Below are 20,921 nucleotides of genomic sequence, written 5' to 3' on the forward strand. Positions count from 1 at the left end.
GGCCTGATTTCCACAAGTTTTCCAAAGCATTCCAAATGAGGACCAAGCTTGGTCTTATTTCTTTGGTCAGGAAAGATACAAATGCGTTACAGGAATAGAAAAGGCAGTGGTGGGGTTTGAACCCACGCCTCCTGAGAGACTGGAGCCTAAGTCCAGCGTCTTAAGACCAATTGGCCACATAACCATCACATATATGGTTTAGAGAATCAATTTATCGGCATTATGAGATGGCAAACGTATGACATGGCACCGCCATGGTTGTGGCGTGGCAGGGATAATCCTGGATTGTTGGTTGTTCTTTAGAAAACGCAGGACAGCAAATTTGTCGCCATTTAATCTTTTTAAGTCCACAGTGTCGGTACCTCTACTGTTGGAAGTCCAGTTCTGTGGATGAAACAAACGCCTCTACTTTGGGGTGCCTTAGTACTATTTGACAAGGACAAATCCTTTATGTCTCAGAAAACAAGCAAGTTTTTCACCAGGAAAACATAAGTGATTGTATTTCAATCCACGCCTCCATAAAGCTAGGTCTGCAAATGCAGTTAGCAGAGTGGCGCAGCGGGAGTGTGCTGGGCCCAGAACCCAAAGGTCGACAAATCGAAACTATCCTCTGCTAGCTTGCGTGTTTTTATGCGGAAGATATCCGCTAGGTTCCACTTACACTCTTCAGTTTCACGACATAATAAGAACACCCGTTGTTCAGACTTCCTCGCTGAAGAACAGTTGAACAAATTTCCGGTTACCTTTTTTGAAAATGTCAATGTTAATGACTTGCAAACAATGAGCATAAACATGAAAATTGTTGACATAAGTTAAAAATTGAGTGCTCCAAGTCTGGTTACAAAGTGTTTCCCTGACCGGGAATCGAACCCGGGACGTGGCAGTGAGAGCTCCGAATCCTAGCCACTAGACCACCAGGGAGCTTACAATTTACCTAGACACTTGCCTCCTGGCTGCTTTTTTGACGGATGCACGAAGCACCCATACCATGTCAGTTGTACAAAGTCGGAAATGTGGTTTGCAAAGGTCATTGGTTGAAGTCATACATATATGTCCACCTTTTAGCCATACCAAGTCAATGAAACAAAACTTTCCTTTGCTTTTTTGAATAATTGATCCTTCATCCTTAAAATTGTGTGGGAAAAGTCAGACCAATCTGCATACGTACAAAATGACATAGGTTGATAAAACAATGCATATTTACACTGTCACTCATTTTGTGTTGTATTTGGACTGCTGCACACACTCTCACCCCTGCCCTGGTTGTGTTCTTTTTGATCATATTCCTAGTGTAAAGAACTCCAAAGCTAATGTTTTGGCCTGATTTCCACATGTTTTCCAAATGAGGTTTTACTGCTTTGGTCAGGAAAGATACAAGTGTGTTACAATAATTTAAAAGACTGTGGTAGGATTTGAACCCACGCCTCCTGAGAGACTGGAACTTAAATCTATCGCCTTAGACCCCTTGGCCACAGAACTGTCATTTACAAATTTTAGAGAATCAATTTATCGGCATTATGAGACGGCAAACGTATGACATGGCACCGCTGTGGTTGTGGCGTGGCAGGGATAAGCCTGGATCGTTGGTTGTTCTTTAAAAATCATAGGTTAGCGCAGTCCTCGTTAGTATAGTGGACAGTATCTCCGCCTGTCACGCGGAAGACCAGGGTTCGATTCCCTGACGGGGAGATTTTTTTGGTTCCTCTTATTTTCATCAGTTAATATATTGTTCAACCTTGAGCACTGACCACAGTATCCCTCTCTGAAAATTGTGACGCGTGGACCTGGATTTACTGCACAGTCCTACAGATATGGTAGTACTTTACTACCGTTTGAGCATTCCTCGAAATGAGGATGCATAACAAGTTTTCCAAAAGGAAAAATTGTGTATTAGAGTCAGTGTCTCAAATTCAGTATTGCGGATTAAGCTGAATGTAAAAGATTAGAAGGCATTTGAATGTATTTTTACCGACAATATGTCGGCATTTACTCTTTTTAAGTCCGAAATGTCGGTACCTCAACTGTTGTAAGTCCAGTTCTGCGGAAGAAACAAACGCGCCTCAAAGCCTTGAGGGGAGTGAGTGGAAGTAGGAGGGCGGGCCTGTGGTGCACCTTCTCCCTACCGACAGCATGGAGCAAAAGAGTTTGCCTGCACCGCCCAAACTGCCCGTGAGTATGTTACTCCGTGTTTGTTGCCGGTTGCCACATAGAACCTTGTAGCGTTAAAATAAATGTGTTTTATGTTATCAGATTTGGCAACGGTCTGCCGGAACAAGCGCTAACATTAGCTTAGCTAAGCTAAAGACGTTCAATTAACGTACTTTCGTTATCAAAACCAAACACTGATAATTAAGCAATATCACACCATGGAGTGCTGTTGTACTGTATATTAGCACGGGTGTGATGCGGCCTCCTCGTGCCTACGACCGAATCACACCCGGCATGTCCTGGGTTTTCAGCCGCCTCTCATGTTTGATAGAAGGGGAGTGGGCAATAATGTTCTCAGATGTCTGACAGTGCAGCTATGAAGATGTATGCTACCGTTTCTCCAGCCCTGTGAGGTGTGTTTTGTTTACTAGGAATCTGAGGCTCCGTGAAAGTGCCAACACAGTATTCACCAGCAATATCGCACTCCTCAGCCAGGGAGCACAAATTTAAGGCCAGAGGACTATAAAGTAAAACGAGATGGCAGACTCACAATCCCAACAGGTAATGGCAAGTTAATCAACATACATGTCACCATAATTGGCTTTCATATATTTAGCTTCATAGTACGTGTGCATTTTTAATGGTAGTGCATAGGCTGGGCCAGGTATGCTCCAGAAAATCAAATTTTAAAAACAATCTCAGTATAAACTTATGAACCCTTATTCACCTTTTTTTTGATTAACAAAAAAACATACAATTAGTTTTGTTCAAATGTTCTTGGGTACATTAATTCATCATAGCATGACATCATCTAATCCGTGCACTATGAGCATTAAGATACCATGTTTTTAATTACAGGCAATTTCAATTGGAAGGAACTTTATGCAGAGAATGCTGCAAAGGCTGCAGGAATTTCTGCAACGTCAGCCTGTGGATTTGGACCATTTACATTTTGTTTTGGGTCATGACATGGGCAGTGGCGTCGCCAGACAGAATTCACTGGGGCACGTGCACCAGTGTTGATCTGCAGTGCCCCAGTAAAATTTTCACCAATAAAAAAAAACGCTTCAGAGTTTTAAGTCTACATAACATAGACAACAGCGCACATACTACTTAGTATGGTAATTGATTGCTATTGTATTCACTCCACGTAACAATGAGCACATGGCTAATTAATATGGTAATTTATTCACGTGTGGATCGAGACTCCGGTTGAGAGAGAGAAAGAGGGGATGCGAATCACTGCTGAGGTAGGTAACGTTAGCCAACAACAATTTGTTAATTATACTATTTTGATTTCGAATTGACTCAAACTGTAATTCCTAGATGGATATCAGAAAGTTATTCGCCCGCAGCAGGGAAGAAGCAGCGAGGAATGAGAGATGTAAGTGAAGTCCTAGCTAGCTAGGCAACATCATTGTCTTAAGTTGATGCTAAGTTAGCTAACTTTATTCCTTGTATCAAGACAAACATATTAATTTGCTGTACGAGCTGTCGGGGGAATTTTCCAATGAACATGAAACATAATGTTGGTTATTGTCTGCTGGTTCTGCTCAGGACCTCAGCTTCAATGATGATTTGGAGTAAGCATGTGTGAGTTGAGTGCTTCTCAAATGGTTTATCTTCAGGAAGAAAGACATGTTTCCATATCATCAAGTTGTGAGCCAAATTTTTAAATCAGTCAAATTTATTTCACAGAAAAATAGCACAGTAGACTTGTCTTGTTAATCGATGTGACTTTGACTAAAATAATCTTGTTTTGTCACCAGAAAAATGGCTACAGCTAAAACATCTGGTTTTGTTTCCAGAAAAAATAGTAACATTTCTGTATTTGTTTTCAGAAAGATGGCTGAAAATATCTGGTTTTGTTGCCCCATTTAGATTTTTAAAAAATATATTTCCATGTCTGTCCTGAGTCCTCCTCCAACTTGTTAGTCGGTTTGCCTTTTGCTAAAATACTCACTAATAGTCACTAGAAAAATGGCTAAAAATATCTGGTTTTGTTGCCACAATTTGATTTTTTTCCTCCCTAAACTTTTTTTTTTTTCATGCACACATCTGACTGCGATTCACTGAAAATGACACACAATCCACTTTTATGTCACGACCCAACAGTTGGGAACCACTGGTCAACTGTATAACAGTTACTGTAATATTTCCATGTCTGTCCAGAGTGATTGACCACTTTGCAAAAATGAAAACGAGACGTTACAGTTTTACTTCTCAGAAAATGATTCCCTGAACAGACACAGAACAGTTGTTCATTTATTCTACTACTGTGGCTTTATTGTTTTGTGTATATTTTATAGTTTTGTGTATCTGAAATAGGATTAGCCACATTGTCATAAATGGAAATTAAATAATATAACAGAACCCAGAGATGTTGGGGTGCTTTATTTTTTGTTTTACTTTTCTTTTGTAGATGTTAAATTTGCAGATGATTACTGCAATATATATTTCAAAAAGATTCATTGCTCTTCCTTTTTGCTTTTACCAGCAGCAGTTTAGAAGTCTGGAGTAAAAAAGTGCACAAGTAAGTCAAATGCATTAGTTAATTTCAGGTGGTTAATCAAAGATCCATACAACATAATCTGATAAGATTTCATAGTTTAAAGCACTATTTATGTATTTTTTATGATAAATAAGTGCTAACAATGTTTTTGCTTGCACGCTTTGCACGCTCACATGAATTATTTGTGCCCCAGGTGTGCCCCTGTACAGTATTAGGTCTAGTGACGCCCCTGGTCTGAAGGACTGCTCCGTGTTGGTGGGAGATTAAAACAATCATCTCTCTGTCACAAAGTGAAGCATCCAGTTATCTTACCAAACAACAGTCACATATCTAAGCTGATTGTGTCCCACTACCACGGCAAAATATGCCATCAAAGTCGAAGCCAGACATAAATGGAGCTTAGGAGCAATGTATTCTGGATCATTGGCGGGAGCAAGCTGGTTGCTAAGTTGATAAGCACCCGTGTGCTTTGCAGGAAGCTTCGACGGCCGACAGAGAGTCAGCGGATGGCTGAACTCCCTAAAGAACGTCTTGAAGCCTCAGCACCTTTGACGTACAGCGGCATGGACTCTTTTGGACCGTTTATTGTAATATATATATATATATATATATATATATATATATATATATATATATATATATATATATATATATATATATATACATATATATATATATATTTATATATATATATATATATATATATATGTATATATATATATGCTTATTCAGATGTATTTCACATTAATGATCAATTAAACAAAATCTGTTTAAAAATTAATATAGACTTATGACTCTATGGTTGTTGCAGAATTCTTTCTCCGGCACCCGCAATGAATGTAGTTACCAATATGATTGATTACCAAATGATTTTGAACAAAACTGAATTTCGTATGAGTCCATGTTCGATTAGTGCACGTGTAGATTACTTGGTGGTGCTTATGGCAGGTGGCCTGCCGACACCTTGTTGGGCCCTTGGCTGCCTTGGTGGAGAAGGAGATCCACTCAAACAGTCCGGCTCTTTCTCTCTTTGGGGTGTGTGGCTCTGTCCATTGGGCAGACTGTGCATTGGCATGTGCGCTCTGGCCGCGATGGGGAAGGCTGAGGGGGAGTTGGAGTTGTTGGTACTGAAATCCAGGCCCTCGGCTTGCTTCAAGGCCTCCTCGCCGTTTGGTACTCCCGACAACTCCTTCCACAGCTGCTGGAGGTCCGATGGACACCTTAGTCGTTCTCGTCATCATTGGCAAGGTGTTTTCTCTTCTCTGAGGTTCCTCCCAGTCAGGTCTCGGGAACAGGTCTGGGATCCGACTTTAACCCTGACCCTCTCGGTGGGTGGAAGGGAATCTGGAGTGGCGGCCTGTCATCCTCGAATCTGCACAGAGGAACTGACACACAAATTTTGCATCTTTTTCATTTTATAATTACCTTTTTGGTCTCACGCTGATTCCTCCTTCCGTTGACACTAATGTCCTGAGAAGGGCCGATCTGTATGTAGCTCACAGGGTGAAAATTTCAAAAGTACAAAAACAGTTGTATTCAGGGATATTTAAATGATCATTAACCCTAATGGCAACTTATCAATCTAATTCAATTTGGTCTGTGCACAAATTTTAGACAATTTGTTTTGATGTTCTGGTTCATCTTTTTCATCATTACCTTGGGACTGAGGATGAACCTATTTTCTAGTCCGAGAGCCTTTTCGACCAAAGCTTAATGAGTTTTTATTTTTAAATGGTTGCCATTGTTTAACCTAATCTTATTGGGGAAACCATGTTGGGGTGTTAGATCATTTACAAACCATTTGATTACTGAATTGGCATCCTCCTTTGAGATTGGGGTTGCTTCCGCCAACCACTGTAATTAATTAAATAAAAACCTTGACGCTCTCACACCTGACACAGTCCAATTTCACCTCCTCCCCCCTCTGTCCCTGAAAAAGGGACAGTGTTAGTTGTAGTAGCAATAGTAGTAGTGGTAGTAGTAGTAGATGTAGTAGTAGTAGTATTGGTAGTAGTAGTAGTGGTAGTAGTAGTAGTAGCACTTTCAGAAAAATCCAAAAAAAGAAAAGGCACCTGATAGTCAAGCGCAGCAAAAGCAGAGGCGAAGGACAGGTCATGTTTGGCGGCCAACAAGAAGACACCAGTGAAAGCAGAGGACGATGACGTCATCTGGGCTCTCGTGGCAAGTTATACAAGGCTGCTCGAGGAGAAGCGCCGGGAGACTCAGAGGCTGGAAGCGCTGTTGGAGACAGCCGACCATCAGGGCGAGCTGTCGGCCAAAAAGGAGGACGAGTGCCCCCCGGAAGAAGAATTGAACAGGGAAGAAATTACGGTAAAGAAGAATTTGAAGAAGTTTATGTTGAAGAAATTTACGTTGAGAATGAAGGTTACTTTAATGGTGAAATCTACCATGATGAAGTTTATGTTGAGGATGAAGATTACAACGATGATGAAGATGATGATGATAAAATTTATGTTAAAGAAGAAGATGAAAAAGAAGAAATGATTGAAGAAATTCTGGAAGTAGAATGACCAGATGCCCGAACGACATCATCTGGCTCCTCTCGATGTGGAGGAGCAGCGGCTTTACTTTGAGTCCCTCCCGAATGGCAGAGCTTCTCACCCTATCTCTAAGGGAGAGCCCCGCCACACGGCGGAGGAAACTCATTTTGGCTGCTTGTACCCGTGATCTTATCCTTTCGGTCATGACCCAAAGCTCATGACCATAGGTAAGGATGGGAACGTAGATCGACCGGTAAATTGAGAGCTTTGCCTTCTGGCTCAGCTCCTTCTTCACCACAAAGGATCGGTACAACGTCCGCATTACTGAAGACACCGCACCGATCCGCCTGTCGATCTCACGATCCACTCTTCCCCCACTCGTGAACAAGACTCCTAGGTACTTGAACTCCTCCACTTGGCGCAGGGTCTCCTCCTCAACCTAGAGATGGCACTCCACCCATTTCCGGGTGAGAACCATGGACTCGGACTTGGAGGAGCTGATTCTCATTCCGGTCGCTTCACACTCGGCTGCGAACCGATCCAGTAAGAGCTGAAGATCCCGGCCAGATGAAACCATCAGGACCACATCATCTGCAAAAAGCAGAGACCTAATCCCGCGGCCACCAAACCGGAACCCCTCAACGCCTTGACTGCGCCTAGAAATTCTGTCCATAAAAGTTATGAACAGAATGGGTGACAAAGGACAGCCTTGGTGGAGTCCAACCCTCACTGGAAATGTGTTCGACTTACTTACTGCAATGTGGACCAAGCTCTGACACTGATCGTACAGGGAGCGGACCGCCACAATAAGACAGTCCGGTACCCCATACTCTCTGAGCACTCCCCACAGAACTTCCCGAGGGACACGGTCGAATGCCTTCTCCAAATCCACAAAGCACATGTAGACTGGTTAGGCAAACTCCCATGCACCCTCAAGAACCCTGCCGAGAGTATAGAGCTGGTCCACAGTTCCACGACCAGGACGAAAACCACACTGTTCCTCCTGAATCCGAGGTTCGACTATCCGGCGTAGCCTGTCCTGCTCCAAAGCCATTTGTAATAACTTAAATTTTTCTATTCCTTTTGATCTAACAGCGAGAAGGCTAATTGGTCTGTACTTGTTGATGTCTTGTTAATTCCTGCTTTATGGATTGGGATGATACTAATAGTTTTCAACGTGGTCAGGAAAGTGTTTTCTGTTATTGATTTATTTATCAATGTTGTTATCGGAGCAGTAAGACTATCTTTATACGTTTTTAGGAAGAAAGTCTCCAGACCATCTCGAGATCGTGAGTTTGATAATACAGGGAGGATTTGTTTACCTTTGTTTCATTTGTTGATTATAAACTTAGTCCATCCTGAATAAATGGAAATTCTTTGCACTGATTTTGAGGGACTTTTTATTCAGGGTTTGTACAGACTGGATGGAATGTTCATTAAAATGATTACTTATGATATTTTATGTTATAAATAAATAATTAATGATAAATGGGTTGTACTTGTACAGCCTTTTCTACCTTCAAGGTACTCAAAGCGCTTTGACACTACTTCCACATTTACCCATTCACACACACATTTACACACTGATGGAGGGAGCTGCCATGCAAGGCACTAACCAGCACCCATCAGGAGCAAGGGTGACGTGTTCATTTGCTCTTTGTGTGTTTCGTGCATTCCTTGTAAAAGGATTTGGTGGGAGTGTAAATGGCAGCAAATTTTGTTCTTGAGAAAAATGCAATTCTGTCACTTTACGATTTTTTGTGCCTTTATTTTGAAGAGCCCAGTCTTATTCCGTTACTTCCTTTATTGCTGATGCTTTACTTCCTGCTGCCGTTCCATCTGACATCAACAGCATACTCACGTTACTCCAGGACTGGTAAAACATGGTGACAAAGTTATATTTGTCATGTTCTGTGTAAATATTTGTGAGAAATTATTTTATTGTGCCTCTTGTTTGTGTTGTTTATGTGTCACATTTAAGCAGAGTCACTACGAGCTGTGTGTGGAAGCTAGGCTAACAAGCTGAGCAAACTTAGCGCCCTTGGAAGCGGAAGGAGGTAGGAGGAGACTAATAGTTTATTTATTTAAAACAAGTGGTTCATTTCATTTAAAACAATTGAGAAAATGTCATTTTTTATTTACTAAAAAAGATGTGTTCATAAGTTTAAAAATGTAAAAATGATTTATGCTTTGTTTGTGGAAATATGGTACGAGGGCATTTGTATTTTGTCCATCTTCATAGTTTTCACGGTGTCAAAATTGTGAGGAGAGAATTAAAGTTGCACCAGTCGAAGCTCTCTGAATCTTGTGTCATTACTCCAGTGGGCCGCAATAGACTGATTTCCACAAGTTTTCCCAAGCATTCCTAATGAGGACTAAGCTTGGTCTTATTGCTTTGGTCAGGAAAGTGGCAATAGTTGGATTTTGAACCCATGTCTCCTAAGAGATTAGAGCCTAAATCCAGCACCTTAGACCACTTAGCCACACAACCGTCATATAGGAGTTTTAGCAAATCAATTTATCGCCATTATGAGACGGCAAACGTATGACATGGCACCGCTTTGGTTGTGGCGTGGCAGGGATAAGCGTGGATCATTGCTTGTTATTTAAAAAATGGAAGACAGTGCAGTCCTCGTTAGTATAGTGGACAGTATCTCTGCCTGTCACAAGGAAGGCAAGGGTTCGATTCCCTGATGGGGAGATTGTTTTGGTTCCTCTTATTTTAATCAGTTAACATATTGTTCAACCTTGAGCAGTGACCACAGTATCCCTCTCTGAAAATTGTGATGCGTCGACCTGGAGATACTGCACAGTCCTACAGATATGGTAGTACTTCATTACCGTTTGAGCATTCCTCGAAATCAGGATGCATAACAAGTTTTCAAAAAGGAAAAATTGTGTATTAGAGTCAGTGACTCAAATTCAGTATTGCGGATTAAGTTGAAACCAAGAATATATGTAAAAGATTAGAAGGCATTTGAATGTATTTTTTACTGACAAATTTGTCGGCATTTAACCTTTCAAGTCCACAGTGTCGGTACCTCAACTGTTGGAAGTCCAGTTCTGCAGAAGAAACAAACGCCTCTACTTTGGGGTGCCTTAGTACTATTTGACAAGGACAAATTCTTTTTGTCTCAGAAAACAAGCAAGTTTCTCACCAGGAAAACATAAGCGATGGTATTTCAATCCACGCCTCCATAAAGCTAGGACTGCAAATACAGTTAGCAGAGTGGCGCAGCAAAATCCATGCAGATGAGGAACCAGGAGGCATGCATTGCCCTGCAGGACTGCTTTGAGACTAGAGACTAGGAAGTACTCTGTAAGCCCCACGGGACAGATATCGACAGCATCACAGACTGCATCACAGATTACTTCTATTTTTGTGAGGACTCCATCATCCCTACAAAAACCGTCCATTGCTACCCAAATAACAATCTCTGGATCACCAGCTAGCTAAAGGTGCTGCTGAATAAAAAGAAGCTAGCCATCAGATGCGGTGACCGGGATGAGTTGAGGACGATACAGTGGCAGCTTAAAGTCCAGCTGCAAAAAGGGAAAGATGCCTACAGGAGGAAGCTAGAGGCTAAACTCCAGCAGAACAACATTCGTGATGTGTGGAAAGGCATGAAAGCCATCACAGGCTTTAACAACAAAGCCAAACTGCTGGACAGGGGTGCAAACAGAGCTAACGAGCTGAATTTGTTCTTCAACAGATTTAGCAATGCACCCCTTACTGGCCCACCCCCCCACTACTCCTGTCTTCACACCTCCCCTGAACATCTCTACACAAATTCCTTCTCTGATATCTGCCAGTGTTGTTCCCCCCAACCCCACTGAGAAAACCAGCCCGGTGTGCCTGACACCAGGACATGTGAGACGACAGCTGGAGAGAGTCAATCCAGCCAAGTCAGCAGGCCCTGACCGAGTCAAGCCTTGCGTACTGAAGACTTGTGCTGCTCAGCTGACTGTGATCCTCCATTTCATCTTCAACCTGAGTCTGAAGCTAGAACGGATACCATTGCTATGGAAAACACCCTGCATAGTGCCGGTGCCCAAGAAACCCATCCCATCGGGCTTGAACGACTTCAGACCTGTTACCCTGTCGTCCCAGGTCATGAAGGTCCTCGAAAGACTTCTACTGGAACAGCTGAGACCCCTGGTGGCTCCTTCCCTGGATCCTCTACAGTTTGCATATCAGCCCCATGTAGGAGTGGATGATGCTGTTATCTACCTGCTGCATCGTGCTCACTCTCACCTGGATGGTGGGAAGGGCACTGTGAGGATCATGTTCTTTGACTTCTCCAGTGCCTTTTTACACTATTCAGCCAATTCTGATGAGTGACAAGTTGATCAGGATGGGTGTCAGTTCATCCATTTTCTCCTGGATAACTGATTACTTGTCTGACAGGCCCCAGTTTGTGGGACTGGGGAGCTCCCTATCGGATACTGTGGTCAGTGGTGTAGGTGCTCCACAGGGGGCTGTCCTGTCTCCTTTCCTGTTCACCCTGTACACCTCAGACTTCCAGTACAGTTCCAGGTTCTGCCATCTGCAGAAATATTCTGACGACTGTGCTGTGGTCGGATGTGTCAGAGAGGGACAGGAATTGGAGTATAGGACACTGATTGCTGACTTTGTGGAGTGGTCTCAGGCGAACCATTGTGAATTATATTTATATAGCGCTTTTCTCTAGTGACTCAAAGCGCTTTTACATAGTGAAACCCAATATCTAAGTTACATTTAAACCAGTGTGGGTGGCACTGGGAGCAGGTGGGTAAAGTGTCTTGCCCAAGGAGCCAACGGCAGTGACTAGGATGGCGGAAGCAGGAATCGAACCTGCAACCCTCAAGTTGCTGGCACGGCCGCTCTACCAACCGAGCTATGCCGCCCGATCTGGTCCTTAACGTGGACAAGACCAAGGAGCTGTTCATCGACTTCAGGAAGAGTATGACCCCGGTGGAGCCCATCAAGATCCAGGGCCGGGAGGTGGCAGTGGTAGGGAAATATAAGTACCTGGGAGTTCATTTGAACAGCAGACTGGACTGGAAGGACAACTGCAATGCTGTTTACAAGAAGGTAATGAGCAGAATCTTTTCCCTGAGGAAGCTTAGGTCCTTTAATGTGTGCAGCAAGCTGTTGGAGATCTTCTATCAGTCTGTTGCAGCCAGTGCCCTGCACTTCGCTGTGGTTTGTTGGGGGAGCATCACCAGCAAAATGGACTCAAACCGGATGGATAAACTCATCCGGAAAGCCGGCCAAACTATTGGCTCGCAGTTGGAGGCGTTTGTATCAGTGAGGGACAGGAGGACACTGGACAAACTCTTGGCCATCATGGACAATCCTGCCCACCCACTCCACCAGACAATTGAGGGACAGCGGAGTTCATACTCCAACAGGCTCCTTCAGCTTCCTTCCCGCACTGTGCGATTCAAGAACTCCTTCATTCCACACTCCATCCAGCTGTATAATCACTCCCCATACAGCAACAGATAATATCCGTCTATTACCTGGCACCTTCTATGTCAGCTACTTCTCTTTGTTTTTAATGTCTATATTCTATTTTCTGCTGGACTTACTCTCTTTTGTATGCTGGGGCTGCCAAATATACTGTGATAGTGTACATAGCAATTGGTATATATTGTATATGTGTTATAAACATATTATATCTGTATATATAATACACTGTACACATATTTAGTATATATTGTATATATTCACAGATATGTTATATTTTACATTGCTATACCTAGTCTATTTATACCTGCATTGTCCTTTCCATCCTTACACTTTCCATCATTGTAACTAAGCTACTGTGTTGATTAATTTCCCTTGGGGATCATTAAAATTTGTCTAAGTCTAAGTCTAAGTCTGAGCGTGCTGGGCCCATAACCCAGAGGTCGATAGATTGAAACTATCCTCTGCAAGCTTGCGTGTTTTATGTGAAAGATATCCGCTAAGTTCCACTTACACTCTGGTTTCACGACATGATAAGAACACCCATTGTTCACACTTCCATGCTGAAGAACAGTTGAACAAATTTCCGGTTACCATTTTTGAAAATGTCAATGTTAATGATTTGCATCCAATGAGCATAAAAATGTACAAAGTCTGAAATGTGGTTTGCAAAGGTCATTGGTTGAAGTCTTTGAGCGAGAACTTTTTTGTCTTAGGGAACTGCTTCAGGAATATGGACGTGAAAAAGTATACAACTCTAACAAGAGCAAACAAAGGTTCTTTTTTCATGTCCTCTATTGACTCCTTGGTGTAGTCCGCGTTGAGGGTGAGGTTGGAGTTTCCACACAATGTCACCAGAAAGGCTATTTTCCTCCGCAGGTCGCTCTGTGCCGACCAGCGATACATGCTATCACTGTGGTGTGATCCGAATACAGGAAAAAATACGACTGACTTGAGTGTCTAAGGTAGGGGCGCGGATCTTCAAACGACAGGTTGACAAAAACATACATGTCCACCTTTTAGCCATACCAAGTCAATGAAACAAAACTTTCCTTTGCTTTATTGAATAATTGATCCTTCATCATTAAAACTGTGTGGGAAAAGTCAGACCAAAAGCCTTTGTAATCTGCATACGTACAAAATGACATAGGTTGATAGAACACGGCATATTTACACTCTCACTCATTTTGTGTTGTATTTGGACTGTTGCACACATCTTCACCCCTGCCCTGGTTGTGTTCTTTTTGATCACATCCCTAGCGTAAAGAACTCCAAAGCTAATGTTTTGATCTGATTTCCACAAGTTTTCCAAAGCATTCCAAATGAGGACCAAGCTTGGTCTTACTGCTAAATAGGAATAGAAATGGCAGTGGTGGGATTTGAACCCACGCTTCCTGAGAGACTGAAGTTTAAGTCCAGCGCCTTAGACCACCCGGCCATCATAGATAAGGTCTAGCGAATCAATTTATCGGCATTATGAGACGGCAAACGTATGACATGGCACCGCTGTGGTTGTGGCGTGGCAGGAATATGCCTCGATCGTTGGTTGTTCTTTAGAAAACGTAGGATAGTGCAGTCCTCGTTAGTATGGTGGACAGTATCTCCGCCTGTCACGTGGAAGACCAGGGTTCGATTCCCTGACGGGGAGATTGTTTTGGTTCCTCTTTTTTCATTAGTCAACATATTGTTCAACCTTGAGCAGTGACCACAGTATTCCTCTCTGAAAATTGTGATGCGTGGACCTGGAGATACTGCACAGTCCTACAGATATGGTAGTACTTTACTACCGTTTGAGCATTCCTCGAAATCAAGATGCATAACAAGTCTTCAAAAAGGAAAAATTGTGTATTAGAGTTAGTGACTCAAATTCAGTATTGCGGATTAAGTTGAAACCAAGAATGTATGTAGAAGATTAAAAGGCATTTGAACGTATTTTTGCTGACAAATTTGTCGGCATTTAATCTTTTTAAGTCCACAGTGTCGGTACCTCTACTGTTGGAAGTCCAGTTCTGTGGAAGAAACAAACGCCTCTACTTTGGGGTGCCTTAGTACTATTTGACAAGGACAAATCCTTCTTGTCTCAGAAAACAAACAAGTTTTTCACCAGGAAAACATATGCGATGGTATTTCAATCCACGCCTCCATGAAGCTAGGCCGGCAAACACAGTTAGCAGAGTGGCGCAGCGGGAGTGTGCTGGGCCCATAACCCAGAGGTCGATAGATCGAAACTATCCTCTGCTAACTTGCATGTTTTATGTGGAAGATATCCAGAAGATATCCGCTAGGTTCCACTTACACTCTTCAGTTTCACGAAATGATAAGATCAGACTTCCACATTGAAAAAGAGTTGAACAAATTTCCGGGTAACTCTTTTGAAAATGTCAATGTTAATGACTTGCAACCAATGAGCATAAACATGAGAATTGTGGACATTAGTAAGAAATTGACTGCTCCCAGACTGGTTACAGAGTGTTTCCCTGACCGGGAATCGAAACCGGGCCGCGGCAGTGAAAGCGCCGAATCCTAGCCACTAGACCACTAGGGCCCATAAACCCTTCCTAAACACTTGCTGCCTGGCTGCTTTTTGGACGTATGCACGAAGCGCCCATACCATGTCAGTTTTACAAAGTCTGAAATGTGGTTTGCAAAGGTCATTGGTTGAAGTCTTTGAGCGAGAACTTTTGTGGCTTAGGGAACTGCTGCAGGAATATGGACGTGGAAAAAGTATACCACTCTAACAAGAGCGAACAGAGGTTCTTTTCTCATGTCCTCTATTGACTCCTTGGTGTAGTCCGCGTTGAAGGTGAGGATGGAGTTTCCACACAATGTTACCAGAAAGGCCATTTCCCTCCTGCAAGTCGCTCCGTGTCGACCAGCGATACATGCTATCACTGTGGGGTGATCCGAAAATAGGAAAAAATACAACTGGCCTGAGTGTCTAAGGTAGGGGCGCAGATCTTCAAACGACAGGTTGACAAAAACATACATGTCCACCTTTTAGCCATACCAAGTCAATGAAACAAAAATTTGCTTTGCTTTATTGAATAATTGATCCTTCATCCTTAAGACTGTGTGGGAAAAGTCCGACCAAAAGCCTTTGTAATCTGCATACGTACAAAATGACATAGGTTGATAGAACAATGCATATTTACACAGTCACTCATTTTGTGTTGTATTTGGACTGCTGCACACATCCTCACCCCTGCCCTGGTTGTGTTCTTTTTGATCACATTCCTTTTGTAAAGAACTCCAAAGACCTCAAAAAATGAGGTCTTACTGCTTTGGTCAGGAAAGATACAAGTGTGTTACAAGAATTTAAAAGACTTTGGTGGTATTTGAACCCACGCCTCCTGAGAGACTGGAACTTAAATCTAGCGCCTTAGACCCCCTTGGCCACACAACTGTCATTTACAAGTTTAAGAGAATCATTTTATCGGCATTATGAGACGGCAAACGTATGACATGGCATCGCTGTGGTTGTGGTGTGGCAGGGATAAGCCTGGATCATTATTTGTTCTTTAAAAATCGTTGCTTAGCCCAGTCCTCGTTAGTATAGTGGACAGTATCTCCGCCTGTCACGCGGAAGACCAGGGTTCGATTCCCTGACGGGGAGATTTTTTTGGTTCCTCTTATTTTCATCAGTTAATATACTGTTCAACCTTGAGCAGTGACCACAGTATCCCTCTCTGAAAATTGTGACGCGTGGACCTGGATATACTGCACAGTCCTACAGATATGGTAGTACACTACTACCGTTTGTTGCATTCCTCGAAATCAGGATGCATAAAAAGTTTTGAAAAACAGTGTCTTTACATCAGGTGTTGGAAGTCCAGTTCTGTGGAAGAAACAAACGCCTTTACTTTGGGGTGCCTTAGTACTATTTGACAAGCACAAATTATTTTCGTCTCAGAAAACAAGCAAGTTGCTCACCAGGAAATTATAAGCGATGGTATTTCAATCCACGCCTCCATAAAGCTGGGACTGTTAAAACAGTTAGCAGCGTGGCGCAGCGGGAGTGTGCTGGGCCCATGACCCAGAGGTCGATAGATCAAAACTATCCTCTGCTGTCTTGCGTGTTTTATGTGAAAGATATTTGTCCGGTCCCACTTACACTCTTCCGTTTCACGACATGTTAAGAACACCCATTGTTCAGACTTCCACGCTGAAGAACAGTTTAAAAAAGTTTCCGGTTACCTTTTTACAAAATGTCAATGTTAATGATTTGCATCCAATGAGCATTAATATGAGAATTGTGGACATAAATCACAAATTGACTGCTCCCATACTGGTTAGACAGTGCTTCCCTGACCCGGAATCGAACCTGGATCACGGCGGTGAATGCGCCGAATCATAGCCACTAGACAACCAGGGAGCTGACAACATACCTAGACACTTGCCTCCTGGCTGCTTTTTTCACGGATGCACGAAGCACCATGTCAGTTGTACAAAGTCTGAAATGTGGTTTGCAAAGGTCATAGGTTGAAGTCTTTGAGCGGGAACTCTTGTGTCTTAGGAAACTGCTGTAGGAATATGGACTTGGAAAAAGTATACAACTCTAACAAAAGTAAACCGACGTTCATTTCTCATGTCCTCTAATGATTCCTTGGTGTAGTCGGTGTTGAGGGTGAGGTTGGAGTTTTCACACAATGTCACCAGAAAGGCCATTTCCCTCCTGCAAGTCACTCAGTGCCGACCAGTAATACATGCTATCACTGTGGTGTGATCCGAATACAGGAAAACATACAATTGACTTGAGTGTCTAAGGTAGGGGCGCAGATCTTCAAACGACAGGTTGACAAAAACATACATGTCCACCTTTTAGCCATACCAAGTCAATGAAACAAAACTTTCCTTTGCTTTATTGAATAATTGATCCTTCATCCTTAAAACTGTGGGAAAAGTCAGACCAAAAGCCTTTGTAATATGCATACGTACACAATGACATAGGTTGATAGAACATGGCATATTTACACTCTCACTCATTTTGTGTTGTATTTGGACTGTTGCACACATCCTCACCCCTGCCCTGGTTGTGTTCTTTTTGATCACATTCCTAGCGTAAAGAACTCCAAAGCTAATGTTTTGGCCTGATTTCCACAGCATTCCAAATGAGGACCAAGCTTGGTCTTACTGCTTTAGTCAGGAAAGATACAAGTGTGTTACAGGAATAGAAATGGCAGTGGTGGGATTTGAACCCACGCCTCCTGAGAGACTGCAGCCTAAGTACAGCGCCTTAGACCACTCTGCCACACTACCGTCATACATAAGGTTTAGAGTATCAATTTATCTGCATTATGAGACGGAAAACGTATGACATGGCACCGCTGTGGTTGTGGCGTGGCAGGGATACGCCTTGATCGTTGGTTGTTCTTTAGAAAACGCTAGACAGTGCAGTCCTCGTTAGTATAGTGGACAGTATCTCCGCCTGTCACGCGGATGACCAGTGTTCGTTTCCCTGACGGGGAGATTGTTTTGGTTCCTCTTATTTTCATTAGTTAAAATATTGTTCAACCTTGAGCAGTGACCACAGTATTCCTCTCTGAAAATTGTGATGCGTGGACCTGGAGATACTTCACAGTCGTACGGATATGGTAGTACTTTACTACCGTTTGTTGCAATCCTCGAAATGAGGATGCATAACAAGTCTTCAAAAAGGAAAAATTGTGTATTACAGTCAGTGACTCAAATTCAGTATTGCGGATTAAGTTGAAACCAAGAATGTATGTAAAAGATTAGAAGGCATTTGAACGTATTTTTGCTGACAAATTTGTCGGCATTTAATCTTTTTAAGTCCACATTGTCGGTTCCTCTACTGTTGGAAGTCCAGTTCTGTGGAAGAAACAAACGCCTCTACTTTGGGGTGCCTTAGTAGTAATTGACAAGGACAAATCCTTTTTGTCTCAGGAAACAAACAAGTTTCTAACCAGGAAAACATAAGCGATGGTATTTCAATCAACCCCTCCATAAAGCTAGGACTGCAAATAGAGTTAGCAGAGTGGCGCAGCGGGAGCGTGCTGGGCCCATAACCCAGAGAGAGATAGATCGAAACTATCGTCTGCTATCTTGCGTGTTTTATGTGAAAGATTTCCGCTTGGTTCCACTTACACTCTTTAGTTTCATGACATGATAAGAACACCCATTGTTCAGATTTCCACGCTGAAGAACAGTTGAACAAATTCCCGGTTACCTTTTTTGAAAATGTCAATGTTAATGATTTGCATCTAATGAGCATAAACATAAGAATTGTGGACATAAAGCACAATTTGACTGCTCCCAGTCTGGTCAGACTGTGCTTCCCTGACCGGGAATCGAACCCGGGCTGCGGCGATGAGAGCGCTGAATCCTAGCCACTAGACCACCAGGGAGCTAACAATCGACCTAGACACTTTCTTCCTGGCTGCTTTTTTGACGGATGCACGAAGCACCCATACCATGTCAGTTTTACAAAGTCTGAAATGTGGTTTGCAAAGGTCATTGGTTGGAGTCTTTGAGCGAGAACTTTTGTGTCTTAGGGAAGTGCTGCAGGAATATTGACGTGGGAAAAGTATACAACTCTAACAAGAGCAAACAGAGGTTCTTTTCTCATGTCCTCTATTGACTCCTTGGTGTAGGGTGAGGTTGGAGTTTCCACACAATGTCCCCAGAAAGGCTATTTTCCTCTGCAAGTCGCTCCGTGCCGACCAGCGATACATGCTATCACTGTGGTGTGATCCGAATACAGGAAAACATACAATTGACTTGAGTGTCTAAGGTAGGGGCGCAGTTCTTCAAACGACAGGTTGACAAAAACATACATGTCCACTTTATAGCCATACCAAGTCAATGAAACAAAACTTTGCTTTGCTTTATTGAATAATTGATCCTTTATCCTTAAAACTGTGTGGGAAAAGTCAGACCGAACGCCTTTGTAATCTGCATACGTACAAAATGACATAGGTTGATAGGACACAGCATATTTACACTATCACTCTTTTTGTGTTGTATTCGGACATGCACACATCCTCACCCCTGCCCTGGTGGGGTTCTTTTTGATCACATTCCTAGCGTAAAGAACTCCAAAACTAATGTTTTGGCCTGATTTCCACAAGTTTTCCAAAGCATCCCAAATGAGGACCAAGCTTGGTCTTACTGCTTTAGTCAGGAAAGATACAAGTGCATTACAGGAATAGAAATGGCAGTGGTGGGATTTGAACCCACGCCTCCTGAGAGACTGGAGCCTAAGTCCAGCGCCTTAGACCACTCGGCCACACAACCGTAATATAGATGTTTTAGAGAATCAATTTATCGGCATTATGAAATGGCAGACACATGACATGGCACTGCTGTGGTTGTGGCGTGGCAGGGATAAGCCTTCTTCTTCTTCTTTTGTTTTTATGGCGGTTGGCAATCAACCTTCTGGTGTTCATTACCGCCACCTACTGTAATGGAGTGTGGACCGAGGTGGATCCCTACTCTATAGTCTTTCATTCAACCCAGTGTTTTTTAAATATGTGTATATTGCTTTATATCCTATGTTTTCTGAATGCAATCCTAATATACCTCCCACTTCTAACCTAATATTTTCTTTTGCTAACTTATTTTCCAGTATTTCTCTTTCTCTATTGTATTTCCTACATTGTATTAAGACATGGTCAACATATTCTATTAGGTGGCAAAAATCACACAGCCCTGTAGTATGTTTGCCTATCAATTTTAGTGAACTATTTAGATACGTATGTCCTAATCTCATTCTAGTAATAATGTCTTCTTCTTTCCTATTTCTACCCCCTCCTCTCATTACACCTACTCTCCTCTGGACTTTGTAAAACTCTCTACCTTTCGTTTCCTTATTCCAATTATCCTGCCACTTTTTATTGTGTTCTAGCTTAATTATGCTCTTCACTTCTTCTTTACTGTGCTTAATCTCCATGTTTACTTCTGTTTTAGTGGTTACTTGTTTTGCGTATCTATCAGCTAACTCATTTCCCTCAACTCCAACATGAGCAGGAACCCAGAGAAATGTTACCACACCTCCCGCTTTATTTATTCTGTGGATTGCATGAATTATTTCATAAACTATATCTAGTCTTGTTTCTGATGCTATGTTTTGTATGCTCGTCAATGCACTGCTTAAGTCCGAGCACACGACTACTTTCCTTGCTTTGTTTTCCTCTATCCAGTTAACTGCCATATAAATTGCTACCAATTCCCCCGTAAAAACAGATAGTTTATCACTGATTCTTTTATTTAATACTATATTTCCTTGTGGGATAACTGCAGCAGCTCCTACTTTACTATTTATAGTTTTTGATGCATCTGTGAATATCAT

At 42.5% G+C, this 20,921-nt stretch overlaps 5 non-coding genes across 5 annotated transcripts; 2 read left to right on the top strand and 3 right to left on the bottom strand.

The window, feature by feature from the left end:
• The first annotated feature begins 1,617 nt into the window (after positions 1-1,617).
• Positions 1,618-1,689, top strand: trnad-guc (transfer RNA aspartic acid (anticodon GUC)). Its single transcript has one exon. It is a non-coding gene; the product is annotated as a tRNA-Asp (tRNA).
• Positions 1,690-16,154: 14,465 nt separating this feature from the next.
• Positions 16,155-16,226, top strand: trnad-guc (transfer RNA aspartic acid (anticodon GUC)). Its single transcript has one exon. It is a non-coding gene; the product is annotated as a tRNA-Asp (tRNA).
• A 1,561-nt stretch (positions 16,227-17,787) lies between these two features.
• trnal-uag (transfer RNA leucine (anticodon UAG)) lies at positions 17,788-17,869 on the bottom strand. Its single transcript has one exon. It is a non-coding gene; the product is annotated as a tRNA-Leu (tRNA).
• A 1,037-nt stretch (positions 17,870-18,906) lies between these two features.
• Positions 18,907-18,978, bottom strand: trnae-cuc (transfer RNA glutamic acid (anticodon CUC)). Its single transcript has one exon. It is a non-coding gene; the product is annotated as a tRNA-Glu (tRNA).
• An 807-nt stretch (positions 18,979-19,785) lies between these two features.
• On the bottom strand, positions 19,786-19,867 carry trnal-uag (transfer RNA leucine (anticodon UAG)). The gene has a single exon. It is a non-coding gene; the product is annotated as a tRNA-Leu (tRNA).
• Between the last annotated feature and the right edge of the window lie 1,054 nt (positions 19,868-20,921).

The sequence above is a fragment of the Nerophis ophidion genome, linkage group LG27, assembly GCF_033978795.1.
Source record: "Nerophis ophidion isolate RoL-2023_Sa linkage group LG27, RoL_Noph_v1.0, whole genome shotgun sequence".
NCBI classification, from domain to species: Eukaryota; Metazoa; Chordata; class Actinopteri; order Syngnathiformes; family Syngnathidae; genus Nerophis; species Nerophis ophidion.